Genomic DNA, 13,111 nt, shown 5'->3' with positions numbered 1-13,111 from the left:
TGTCTTCATGTTCTCCTTTAAATGCATCAAGCTTGTCCCAGCTCTGGGACTCTACCTTGGCTGTTCCTTCTCCTAGAGTTCTTTTCTCCTTGTCTTTATATAACTAGTTCCTTCTCATCCTTTACATTTTAGATTAAATTTCAGATTTTCTGAGAGGCCTTTTCTGAATGCTCAAGCTAAAGATGACACTTGATCTTTGCTTTCATAGTACCACTCTTGAATTCTCTGCATAGTACTCACCACTGTTCAGAGAGAGAGAGAGAGATTTTGAAAGCTAAGGGGAAAAAAGAATTTCTAGAAAAGCACATGGTCAACAATACCAAATACCCCAGACACATCAAATATGATGAAACTAAAACATTTCTATTGGATTTTGAAATTAAGAGGTCGCCAATAATTTCAGCAAAAGCAGTTTCAGAGAACTGAGTGTGAAAACCAACTTTAGCCAGTTGTAGAGTCAATGGAAGTGAAGACAGTGAGTATAGTTAAATCTACTTCCCTCCCTTTATAGCTAAGCTAGGGAAGAAAGCTAGGAAAATTGGGGAAAAAAATGTGATCAAGGGTACAGAAGGGGTTTTTTTTTTTTTATTGTTTGCTTTAAGATGGAATAGATTCGAGCATGACTATATGTTAGAAGGAAAGACTCTGTAGAGAAAAAGTTAAATATATAGGAAAAGTGATCATATAGAGGAAGGCTCTTGAGGAAAAGTAAAGGAGACGAGATCTAATGAACGAGAATAAATTCTGCTGGGGAAAGAGGGTCAGCAACTTCTCCAGGTCAGGGAAGAAGAAGGGAAGGATGGGCCAGGCTCAGTGACTCACGCCTGTAATCCCAGCACTTTGGGAGGCTGAGGTGGGCAGATCACCTGAGGTCAGGAGTTTGAGACCAGTCTGGCCAACATGGCGAAACCCTGTCTTTAAACTAAAAACTAAAAACACAAAAATTAGCTGGTCATGGTAGCGCACACCTGTAATCCCAGCTACTGGGGAAGCTGAGGCAGGAGAATTGCTTGAACCCAGGGAACAGAGTTTCAGTGAGCTGAGATCATACAACTACATTCCAGCCTGGGTGAAAGAGTGAGACTCCATCTCAAAAAAAAAAAAAAAAAAGAAAGAAAAAAGAAAAGAAAAGAAAAAGAAAAAGAAAAAGAAAAAAGAAAAAAATTAAAAAAAAAAAAACCAAAGGAAGGAAAGGATGGAGAGATGTAAAAAAAAAAAAAAAAAAAAAAAAAGCAAAAAATCAAACCTTTGTGGGAAGAGGGTGGGAAATGGAGGGAGTTCCCTCCTAATAGATTGCATCTTCCCTTTTAATTTGGAGGCAATGTGAAAGCAAGGAGGGTAGGGTAGGGTGAGGAGTTTAATAAGAGAGAAGGTACAGAAGAGCCATTGTGGGAAGGGATGAGAAATAAAGTTAAACAATGACAGAAAAAATGTGTGGTGACACTGAGAGCCCCAGTGAGGTCAGAGTCACCTATGTGTTCCGCAGGAAAGTGTAGGTTCAGAAAAAGGAAGGTTGGGTTGATTCAGGTTCAGAGGAGTGCAAAGTTATCTCAGTCCCTGGTCCCTCAACCAGGGCCACCTCATCCACCATTCTACAGCTACCATATGAAAACATCCCCAACAGAAAGTAATTGTTCTGAACAATTGCCCCAGTTTTTGCCTGCTTAAGCTAAACCTACAGCTCTTGCCGCATCCTTGCTAATTCCTCGAACCTGTGAGAACCACTCCAGTATCCACACAGTACTTGAGAGAGCTGGCAGTACCTGAAGGATGCTCAAAAGGAACTCTAGGATACTCTCTCAAAGCACTGAGGAGCAGTGCTACACTTACAGCGGCAGAAAAGGCATGTTCTGGAATGGCCTGGGGTAGCGAGAGCTGACACTACTTTCCAGTGTCAGCCCAGCCCCCTGACATAGGTGGGGTGGGAGGACTGGGGAGGTGTGTTTCAATCAGGACAGGAGGTAGAAGGCACACTCTGTGAAATGCTGAGGATGCATGGGAGTTTTGTACGTAGTAGAAAACATAGGAAATGGAGAAAGGACCCAAAGGAATGTAGAGGGGCCTGCATTTGGGCACAGGTTGCCCTCCCTCGGTGGAGTCAGTGTTAAACTAGTCTGGGGCTTGGACAGCAGTACACCGGCCAAGGGTAAACTCTTACTCCCAGGTGTTCACTTCTCGGTAACAGGAGTTGTGGTGTCAGAGGGAGAGGAGGTGGTTAATTAGGTTCAAAAACCCTTCCTCCTTACTGTAACAGGCAATAGCCTTCAGGGCTTGGAGGAATCCAACCAAACTCATTTTCTATCATATATTATAGTCAAGGCAGAACTACAGGTGAAATATATATGTGAAATAGCATGCTACTTATTCCAACCCTGAAAGTGAGAGAGCAAAAGAAAGAGAGAGAGAGAAAGTGGGAGTTGCCTCTCTAACTTTCTAACTTCTCTTCCTTTTGCTGAGTTAATATCTCCTGCACAGAGACCTTTCAAACACTATCCTTGGGAAAGGCTTGGCTAGAATCAGTGTTTAACAAACATTTAAAGAACAGGGTGTGCTTTATTCAGGCTTTGAGTAGAAAAGAAGGGAGCTCTCAGTCAAATGGAGAAGACAGGAATTGCGCCCTTGGAAAGCATTCCAGAGCCAGAGGTAAGCACACAGATGAAATGCCATGGAAAGACGAGGGCAAATGAACGCACTGCAGATGGCTGCATAACTGCTGAGAGGGTGAGGAATAGAGTGCTGAAGGAGCTGGTCAAAGGAAGCTGATGGAAAGCAAAGGATGTTGAACTCCATTTTGAAGGATGGTGTGCTTATTCTGGGAAGTGGGGGAAAGCATTCTTCAATAGGCTTCGGTGTACAAGGGAGGAAGGAAAATGTAAAATCCTTCATCTCCAGGCAGGAAGTCCTGAGCAAATGCATCACATCAACCTGTCCCTGGGTTTTTTCTTGCCCATTAATTGAGCCTTTCCTTTTTCCTGAACTGTTGCACTCAGAGGTCTCAAACCGAAACTGGGGGCTCTGGGAGGGCTCCCACCTCTGGAGGCATCCAGGCAGGGAGGTAACAAAGGACCAATGTTTAACTCAGGGAATAGAAGTCCCTTTGATAGGACCTTGGCCTTGGCACACACTTCCTCTGTGCAGATAAGCTTGGATTCCATTCACGAAAAGCAAGAATAGGAAGCAGTGGTTAGCAGGGAACCCCTTGGTTTTTCAGATGCCTTACCAAGGTAAAAGGTAGGAGAGAAAATGACACAGATGTTGGGTAGCTCTACAGAAAAATGGTGGCACTGAGTGAGGTCCACTGGCTTGAGACGCGGGCACAATATGCTGAAGATGAAGCCGCCTCCGTATGGGTGGCTGAAGAGGGCTGGTGAGGGCACAGTGGTGGGAAGCTGCGAGCAGATCCCGGGCAGCTCCTGGAGGTGGTACTGCAGGCCCATCTACCACGATTCTAGAATTGCCCTCCCTGACATCCTTTCAGATCCCTCTAAGAGGTGCAGGAGGATCCCCCCCTTCTCTCTCTTCATGTTGTCCACCCACCCTCTCCCCCTGGATATTTTTCTTGGGATAGATAGAACGCCCTCTCCAGGATTGGGCCATGTTATCCCAAGGAAGCCAGCAGGGCCAGTCCTGGACCCTCACAGCAATGCTGCACCCACCATGTCAGCAGAGTCCATGGCAGAAGAAAATCTTCCAGAGCACTGTTGGCAGAGCCTTTATTCCCTTCTCACTTGGGGCAGGAGAGCAAAATTTCCTATCAGGCTTTAGCAGGAGAGGGAGTCAGCCAAGTTCAGCTAGTTTCAGGAGTAATTGGTCAAGAATGACTCTGGGAAGAGGGAGAAACTGTATTGCAGATTATCAGCCATCGTTTGGGCAATTTGGATTTTATCAACAGGGGTGCAGGGGTGTTAGGGGCTAAAGTCAAGTATAGTCAAGAGGAGTTAGGAAAGAACTACCACGCAGGGGCCAAGGATATAGGAGGGCCACAGGGGAAAATTCTCAGTCCTGTGTCTCTCACACTATTAACAGTTGTATAGGAATGAATGAATGTGCTCCTTTCTCTGTCCCTTTGGTGTCAGCACATGTGCCTGGATGTAGACAAGGCGGCAATCCGAGATGGGAGATAGGGGAGCCTTGTGTTGCCTGGGAGAGGGATGGTCTCACTGAAGGCAGAGAGAGTCTGAGGGTCCTTGACGACCACTCAGCATTCTGTTATGTCCAGTTCCAACTCTCTGGGCTGTTGCCAGCCATTGGACAAAGCATCCAGAGGTACAAAGCATGGAGGCATAAATATCCAAAGCATGGAGGTACAAACCCAGGAGGTGTAGCAAAAGAAAGACTCCAGACCAGCCAGGGCTAATGGTCCCAGCTCCTCACCTGACCTCTGTCCTGGTACTCTGGGATGGCTACCATCACTTTCATGGCTGGCCTCTGCCCATCCTGCCTCTAGGGGCCCCAGACCAAGTGTAGACCATACCTATTTCCTCACTGGTTTAGCTGAGCCAAGGCTAGAATTTCCAGAGAATTATTTCCAGAGAATTGTATAGAAAACTATTTAAAAAGGCAAAACCCCTTGATATGGTTTGACTCTCTGTCCCCACTCAAATCTCATCTTGAATTGTACTCCCATAATTCCCACATGTTGTGGGAGGGACCCAGTGGGAGATAATTGCATCGTGGGGGCAGTTTCCCCCATACTGTTCACATGGTGGTAAATAAGTATCATGAAATCTGATGGTTTTTTAAAGGGTTTCTGCTTTCACTTCTTCCTCATTCTCTTCTCTTGTCTGCCACCAAGTGAGACGTGTCTTTGACCTTCCACCATGATTGAGAGAGCCAGCCACATGGAACTGTGAGTCCAATAAATCTCCTTCTTTTGAAAATCTCCCAATCTTGGGTATGTCTTTATCAGCAGCATGAAAACAGACTAATACACCCCTAAACAAACAAAACAAATGCAGAATCCATGAAATAGAAGTCTTCCGAGCCCCTATTCATCACTCAAGTCCAGCCCCAGATAGACTTGGCTGGCAGGAGTCCTAGTGATCCTTTCTGTGGCTTCATCACAAATGACTGGGTTCATTGTTCTCTGCTCAGAAATTCAGTAAAGTCATGTGGGATTAATCCAGGAGTGAATTCCTAGCATACAAGAGTAAGGAGTGGCTTTAGTCATAAGCCACTTGTCCAAATGCCTGGCTGCCCTGAGAGAACTCAGCTTTTCTGTCATCTCCGAGAGTCCCCACCTTCAAGGAGTAGAGAATATCCCAAACAAACTGACAGTACACAACTCGGCTACAGTATTGGGAAAGAGTCAAGGGTATCTAGAATGCTCTCCTGGAGTGTGTTTCATTTTCAATGAAGTAAAACCCTCCTCGCTGGGCCCAGGGCAATGTCCCTTTTGACCTTCCCCTGGGGCTGTCTTTCCAGGTGGGCTCCTGCTCTCCCAGCTTTCTGTCAGCCCTTGGCATTTCAACCTCTCTGCCTCCCCTCTATCTTCCCCCATATCATGGGCCTGATCTTGTGTCTAGGATTCACTCCACACCAGCCTCTCTGGCCCTGATCTCCAGAGAAACCCACAGTATTTCCTAAGTGTTCAGGGCTGAGCAAGCGTGCACAGGCAACAGACAGTGAGCTGAAAGGTGAACATTCCCAGCTCATCTGTAGGGACACATGTCCCAAAGACACCTGTGAGCACTATTGTCTTACGTGGCACTTATGCCTAGGATGGATCTGGTACATCCAGACACCTTGGGGTCATTGTGTTTTGTAAGAGAGGCACATGCACTTGAGCAATACACTGGCCCCTTTATTTTTCTTCAGAGGCTTTGGTACAAGTAAATGAAAACAGCTATACCCACTAATGCATTTTCTGCAATAAGTAAATTCATGAGCCATTATGCTGGCCAATGCATAGCATGTACTCCCTCCCCCACAACATGTAAAATGCTTCACATTAACTTAACCAGCAGCATAAACATTTCTGTGCCTTTTTCTTCTTTCTATAACTGAATTGGATGAGTTACACCTACAATTGATGACACAAATGTGTCACAGATGATGAATTTGGTGGAGAAGAGAAATAGGCTGGGGGAAATCTGAAAGAATTTTAATATGTGTTAATATTTAGATATAGGTAACTCACTTTTTGCCAAAGGCACAGTGGATTTATCTCACTAGCTCTTTTGATATTCAGTGAAGAGGAAAGATAAAAGGAAGGGTATTCAGAGGACTGGAATAAGAATTGCTCGTCGGTGACTTAAGTAGAGTGGGAACTTAATAAGTGAGCAATGGATTAATTGGAAGTGATAAAGTCAGAGGGAGAAATGGCTGATGGCAAACACCCAGCACAGGCAACAGCTCAGGGAGCACGTGTGGCCTGTCCTGGGTGAGGAAATGCCCACCTGTCCTCTGCCCTCCTCCAGCCCTGGGTCTGCCTGCCCCTCACTGTCACCATCCTGCCATCTGATAACAATCACCATCTCTTCCACCAACCCAGCGCTCCTGAGTTAAAACAAAACAAAAACAAAAACAAAAACAAAAACAAAACAAAACAAAACAAAAACACACCTCCATAGTCACAAGCTCATTTGGGTCTCAAAACAAAAGATAAGGAAGATTAGATTTTAAATGTTATTTTACAGATGAGGAGGACTGAGGTTCCTGGAGGCTAAGTGACCGACCCGAAGTCCCAGAGTGGTACTTCCAGGGCTAAAACCTAGCTGCCCTGACTTCCCGCCCAAGCTGCTTCCCCAGCTCTAACTGCATCTCCTGAGACTTTGCTTTGGATTCTACTCTCCACGTGGCTCCACACTGGACACTTCTCCTAGGATGGGCCCTTCACTGCTCCTGACTTCATTGCTGGACTTGTTAGAACAGAGCCCACCTCAACGTGCCCATCGTCAGGCTTTTAGAGCTGGGCCCTGGAGGTGGGCACACTTACTTTAGCTCAGGGAAGTCTCTGTACCCAAATCCACCACCCTGTGACTTCCCTGCTGCTGTAGTCACTTCCTAACTAGGCTCCCTGCCAGCCGTACCTTGAAATATAGAGGAAAGGTTGCTGGATTAGGAGGCAAAACACTCAAGCATTAGTTCTGGTTTCTATCTAGATAAGTAACCCTGGGGGAGTTAATAAATTCTTTTAACTCTAGCTTCTTTATTTGCAAAACTGGGATAATAATACATACTCAGTGTAGTTGAGAAGATTAAACAAGCTATCCTTTGGAAAGGACCTGCAAGGTGGACAACAAATGCTACCATTCTTTCCGTCCATTGTTCTATTCTTCCTCCCTCTTCTCCTCCCCCGCCTTCCTTTTCTTTCCTCTTTCTTACTTTTATCCCACACAACACTCTTAGGCTGATCTTCCCTGAACTTTACTCACAAGACTGCTCCCTTGGTCAGAAATCTGGAATGACTTCCCATTGCCAAGCCCAATGGCATCTCTGTCTGCCATGCAGGTCCCATGGTTCCTGGCACCACCTCTCCTCCCCAGGCTTCCTCTCCTACTAACTCAGGACGTGCATCGTCCAGTTGGTGGGGTGCCCATCCATACTGACTTGCTCCTGTCTGTTCCTGCTTCTGTCATCTCATCCTCTAGGAATGTCCTTTCCCACCTCTCTTTCCCTGGAGGCTTCACTCACTACTCCCTGGATCTCTCTCTTCTCTGATTTCCAATTTCACTCACTGTCCATATCAATTTCCTTGGCATGAAATCAGAGGAAACCATGTCTTCGGGTTGTTTCCTATGTGCCTATCTTCTTCAACTGTATGGCCTGTTCCTTGAAAACAAACCAAGGTCCTTTACCTCTCTGAGTTCCCCATCAGGCCAGGAGAGCTCAGTGGTAACAGGGGATGAGATCTGGACTCACAGCTCTAGGCCTGGGTTCAAATCCCAGGTCTAGCACTTATAACCTATGTAATTTGGGAAATCCTATGTTTCTCAGCTTTAAAAGAAATTATTTGGCCAGGCATGGTGGCTCACATCTGTGATGCCAGCACTTTGGGAGGCCGAGGTGGGTGGATCACTTGAGGCTAGGAATTTGAGACCAGCCTGGCCAACATGGTGAAACCCGGTCTCTACTAGAAATATAAAAATTAGCTGGGCATAGTGGTGCACACCTGTAATCCTAGTTACTCAGGAGGCTAAGGAATGAGAATCACTTGAACCCAGGAGGCAGAGGTTGCAGTGAGCTGAGATCGCGCCACTGCACTCCCACCTGGGTGACAGAGCAAGACTCTATCTCAAAAAAAAAAAAAAGAAAAAGAAAAGGAAAGAAAGAAAAGAAAATATTAAACTTCTTTATCAGAAGGTTCTTTGTTAACATATTTGTCCATTGAATAAATATTTGTTAATTACCTACTTGTGCCAGGCCTATGCTTTTTAACATATATGAGCTCATCTAATCCTCATAACCTAATGTGATAACTTTAGCCCTGGGACTCCAAGCACTAGCATAAAGTTTGTGGAAATTAATTAAGAGTTCTTATGAAGGTGCACCATGCCGGACACATAGTAGGTGCCCAGCAAGTCTTTGCTGAATCTGAGTGTTAGGTCCTCATAGTTATTAAATTGAATCAAATTGACTCACTCATCCACAGTTCTGAAGATATTATGGTGAATAAAACTACAGGCCGGGTGCAGCGGCTCATGCCTGTAATCCCAGCAATTTGGGAGGCCAAGGTGGGCAGATCATGAGGTCAAGAGATAGAGACCATCCTGGCCAATATGGTGAAACCTCGTCTCTACTAAAAACACAAAAAATTAGCCTGGCGTTGTGGCACACACCTGTAGCCCCAGCTACTCAGGAGGCTGAGGCAGGAGAATCGCTTGAACCCAGGAGGCAGAGGTTGCAGTGAGCCGAGATCGTACCACTGCACTCCAGCCTGGCGACAGAGCGAGACAGAGCGAGACTCTGTCTCAAAAAAGAAAAAAAAAAAAACCACTACAAAATGCTTCTGTCCTCATAGATTCTGTCTTCATAGAGCATTCAGTCCAGCAAATGAGACAGTAACAACAGTAATTGTAAATTACTCTTGTAACACATGCAATATAGGGAAAGCATGGTGTACTCTGAGAGCCCATAAGGGAACATAATGCAGGCTACAGTGTCAGAGTAGATTCCTCTGCAGAAGATCCTCAGCTCAGATCTGGGGATCTGAATAACCTAAGTGGGAATAGACAGGGGAAAGAGCTTAAGGAAGGGAACAATGGGAATTGCAGGCAGTGGAAACAGCAGGGTGCAAAAGTCCTGGGTGAGAGAACAGGGGGCCCTGTCTCGAAACTGGAACTTAACAAGCAGCCAGGAGAGGGAGCAAGGTGGGGCTGAAGGCGGATTGCTTCAAGCCCTGCTGGCCTTGCTGAGGAATCCAGATTTGACACACAGTGGGGTGCCCTTAGGGATCTTAGGCCTGGGAGTGACATGATCAGGTCTGTTTTTGGAGGCTCACTCTGGCTGCTGTGTGAAGAAAATGAAAGAGCAAGGCTGATGCAGGAGAACAGAATGGAGTTAAAGAAAACTGATGCCTGAAACACTCCCAATAAAGACTCCAGAGTGTGGGCCTGAAAGTGACTTGAGGGGCCTGTGCTCCAGGGGGCAGAAGCAGCCTCCAGTCCTGAGCGCCCTCTCTTCCTGACTTCCTGATGCACACTGGCCCTGACCCACTGCATCCTGTTTTATCCACTCTCTGCCTTCTCCATGGGACATTCTGGTTTGGTGTGGGGATGAGGCAAAAACAAATAAACAAACCTTTAACCACCACCCCATTCTGAAGTGCAGGCTAAACCACAGATTGGTTTGAACCTGTCAGTTCAGAGCTGGCTCCAAGGCCAAGACCCACCTGGCCTGGCTGAGAGTGGCCTCTCCACATTCTTGTCTCACACTCACCCTTTGAAGGGCAGAGGCAAGGCCCTCCTCCACCCCTTCCTGCCCAAAGGGCTGGTAGCAGCCCAGCCTCTGCTTACATAACCCGAGCCCAGGCATTGCTCCATTTGCGTCTGCGGGGCTGGGTGGCTTCTGGGGATGGGATTAATAGGTAGGTTCTGTGTGATAGATGGAGAAACAAGAACGAATTTCCAGTTCCTCTAGTTCCACCCACTAAGACCCAATGGTCTAAACTTTGGCCCTATTCACAGTTCAAACATCCTAGGATCAGATGGATTCCCAACACTCACTATTCAACACTCACCCCTTCTGGTGTGAGAAATTGGAGTTACTCGTTGCTAGGGTCAAGACACTTTGGTTTGGACTTTCACTCTGTCACCAATGTGGGCAAATCCCATAACTTCCCCAGGCTTTGATTTCCTTGACTATGAGATGGGGAACTTATCACTCCTGTTGTGTAGACCTCACAGGAAACAAAGAAAATAAAGATGAAGGTTCTCGGAAAAGTTAAAAACACAATACCAATTTAAAAGAGCATTAATAATAATATCAATAATAATAATAAACCTTATATCCACAGTGACTCATCGGTGGCCCTCAAAGCCCTGGGAACTCTTTAACTAGAGCTTGAAAATAGTGCTCCAACAAGCAAGGCTGATGTTCCCCACCCCCAATTTTCCCTCCTGTCCCCAGCCCCCAGTGGAATCAAGGCTGGGGCAGAGGCTCAGCCCTGCTCACAATTCTGCTGCACTAGGTTAACAACACTGAACTCCTCCTAAGGGCTATGCAGCCCTCTCTCCCAGCTGAGACACCCGGAAGTTCCATCTGACTAAAGTTACAGGTGCTTGCTAGGTAAGGACGTAGATATTGTTACCTCAGAAATGGTGGTTGCAACTGCCTCAGGTAGGATTAAAACCAGTGCCTACAACTGAGAAGATTCCTAGAAGGATTCAGTCCCAGAGACCAAGCAAAAAGAGGGTACTAAGGCTAACCAGAGGGTAAAATACAAAGTAGCTACATGTGCCTTGCCAGTCTCAATCTTTCTTCTCCCCGAGGACTGCCTTCTCTCCCAAGATTCATTGAGGTCTTTTGTGTAAGAAAAGTCATTAGTGTAAGCCAAAGGAATGAATCTCTAAGAATGCACATACCTACATTAATGCACAAACCTACATTGGAAGTGATGAAGTCAGAGGGAGAAATGGCTGATGGCAAACACCCGGCACAGGCAACACCTCAGGGAGCACGTGTGGCTTGTCCTGGGTGAGGAAGCGTCCACCTGTCCTCTGTCCTCCTCAAGCCCTAGGACTGCCTGCCCCTCACTGTCACCATCCTGCCATCTGATAACAATCACGGTCTCTTCTACCAGCCCAGCGCTCCTGAGATAAGACCACCAGGTACACAGCTGAAATCCAACAAAATCGGATCTATTACCTCAATGCAGCGAGGGAGGGCATTCCAAAGGAACGGTAGAATGATGCTCAGCAGGAGTAAGGGAGGGACACATCTCATGTAAGGTTTGCTGTCCTGCTGTAGGATTTAGAGGAGAGTCTCAAGGAAGTGGGGATCTGTTCTGAATTGGTTGCCGTTTCTGACACAGGATTCGTATATATGGAAATTACTAGGGATTGGATGCTGTCATGAAGCTAGGGCAGTTTAGCAACTGGATATCCCCAATAATAGGACCCATTTGAGCAAAGTGGGCCTACAAGCATCATTGCTAAGACAGCGGTAGTCATCACTCAAAAAGGGAGCCTTCATGACATTTTGCAGCTGCTGCATGACTTTAGGAGAAAGAATGTTTTCTGTTAATGTTGCAGCTGGCTTTATCTGTGTCTGTCCTCCCAGCTTGATTACCAGCAGGGCTGCTTTTTATGTCTTCATTGTGAGCTGATTTTTCACTCTTCAGTTGGGTACAGGTTTCATACTCTTTCACCTACCACCATTGCTTGTAGGACCTTTGGGTTGAATGACTCTCTCCACACACAAATGTCACCTGATGGTTAAGAGCACATTTCCTAGATTCAGATTGACTGTATTCACACTCCGGTTCCACCACCTGCTTATCTCTGATATCTTGGGCAAATTACTTACCCAAGATGTCAGATATATTTGTCTCTGATATCTTGGGCAAATTATTTACTTGGGCAAATTATTAGATCTCTTAGTTTCCTCATCTGTAAAACAGGAAAAAATAAAAGCTCTTGCCTCAGGGTTGTTGTAAAGATTAACAGAATAAGACATGCAAAGTTCTTAGAACAGTTCCTAGCCCTTCGTTAGTATTCAAGAAGCCTTAGTTCTTTTTCTTATTAATTTTATTTGAAAGATAACCTAATTTCTGATTTAAAATGATGGATTTGCTATACACATTTTCTCCTTTCCCTTCAAAGATTCCCTCCAAATAATAAACAGTATTAAAATATATCAACTCCAAGTAATGAAGAGACCAGTACAGAGATTATCAGCAGATGGGAGATGTCAATAAATGCTTGAAAGAAATGAAACTGATGGAGGAGTGACAACGGATGAAACAGAGAACAGAAACACAAATGGAAAAGGAGATTTGATTTTTAGAAATTAATAAATATACACATAAATAAGTATGTGTATATCCAAATAGATAGATGATAGACTCACTGTATATATACATTGTGTGTGTGTGTGTGTGTGTGTGTGTGTGTGTGTGTAGGGAGAGAGAGTTTAAACTCACTTTAAAGAATGATATGTACTGTTAGAATAATGCCATGAACACTGGTTGATCCATCCACCACCAAGCGTAAGATAGAATATTATCAGACCCTGTGCCATCTTTGTGACTCTCCTGTGGCCCTTCCTGACCACATCTCTCCCTCCTCCTAAGGTAACCACTACCCCAAATTTTGTATTATTTATTCCCTCGATTTTCTTCATACTCATTCACATATATAGCTAGCCCTGAACAATGCATTGTTTAGATTTTCTCTATTTTTGATCTTTATATAAATGAAACCACACTTCGTGTACTATTTTGCATCATGTTTTTTCACTCAACATTGTTTATACATAACAGTTTTATTAAGATGTAATTTACATAACATCAAATTCATCTTTTTGATTTTTTTGTTTGTTTGCTTTTTGAGACAGAGTCTTGGTCTGTCACCAGGCTGGAGGGCAGTGGCACAATCTCGGCTCACTGCAACCTTTGCCTCCTGGGTTCAAGCAATTCTCCTGCCTCAGCCTCTCGAATAGGTGGGACTAA

The 13,111-nt window shown here is 45.3% G+C and overlaps 1 long non-coding RNA gene across 1 annotated transcript; it reads left to right on the top strand.

Annotated features, from left to right (window-relative positions):
• Window positions 1-2,510: 2,510 nt before the first annotated feature.
• Window positions 2,511-6,769, top strand: LOC144341467 (uncharacterized). The gene is made up of 3 exons (XR_013418437.1): window positions 2,511-2,643; window positions 4,796-4,849; window positions 6,639-6,769. It is a non-coding gene; the product is annotated as an uncharacterized LOC144341467 (long non-coding RNA).
• The last annotated feature ends 6,342 nt before the right edge of the window (window positions 6,770-13,111 follow it).

The sequence above is a fragment of the Macaca mulatta genome, chromosome 1 (assembly GCF_049350105.2).
Source record: "Macaca mulatta isolate MMU2019108-1 chromosome 1, T2T-MMU8v2.0, whole genome shotgun sequence".
Lineage (NCBI taxonomy): Eukaryota > Metazoa > Chordata > Mammalia > Primates > Cercopithecidae > Macaca > Macaca mulatta.
Note: the sequence above shows the minus strand (reverse complement) of the source record. Positions and strands in the feature narration are given on the sequence as shown.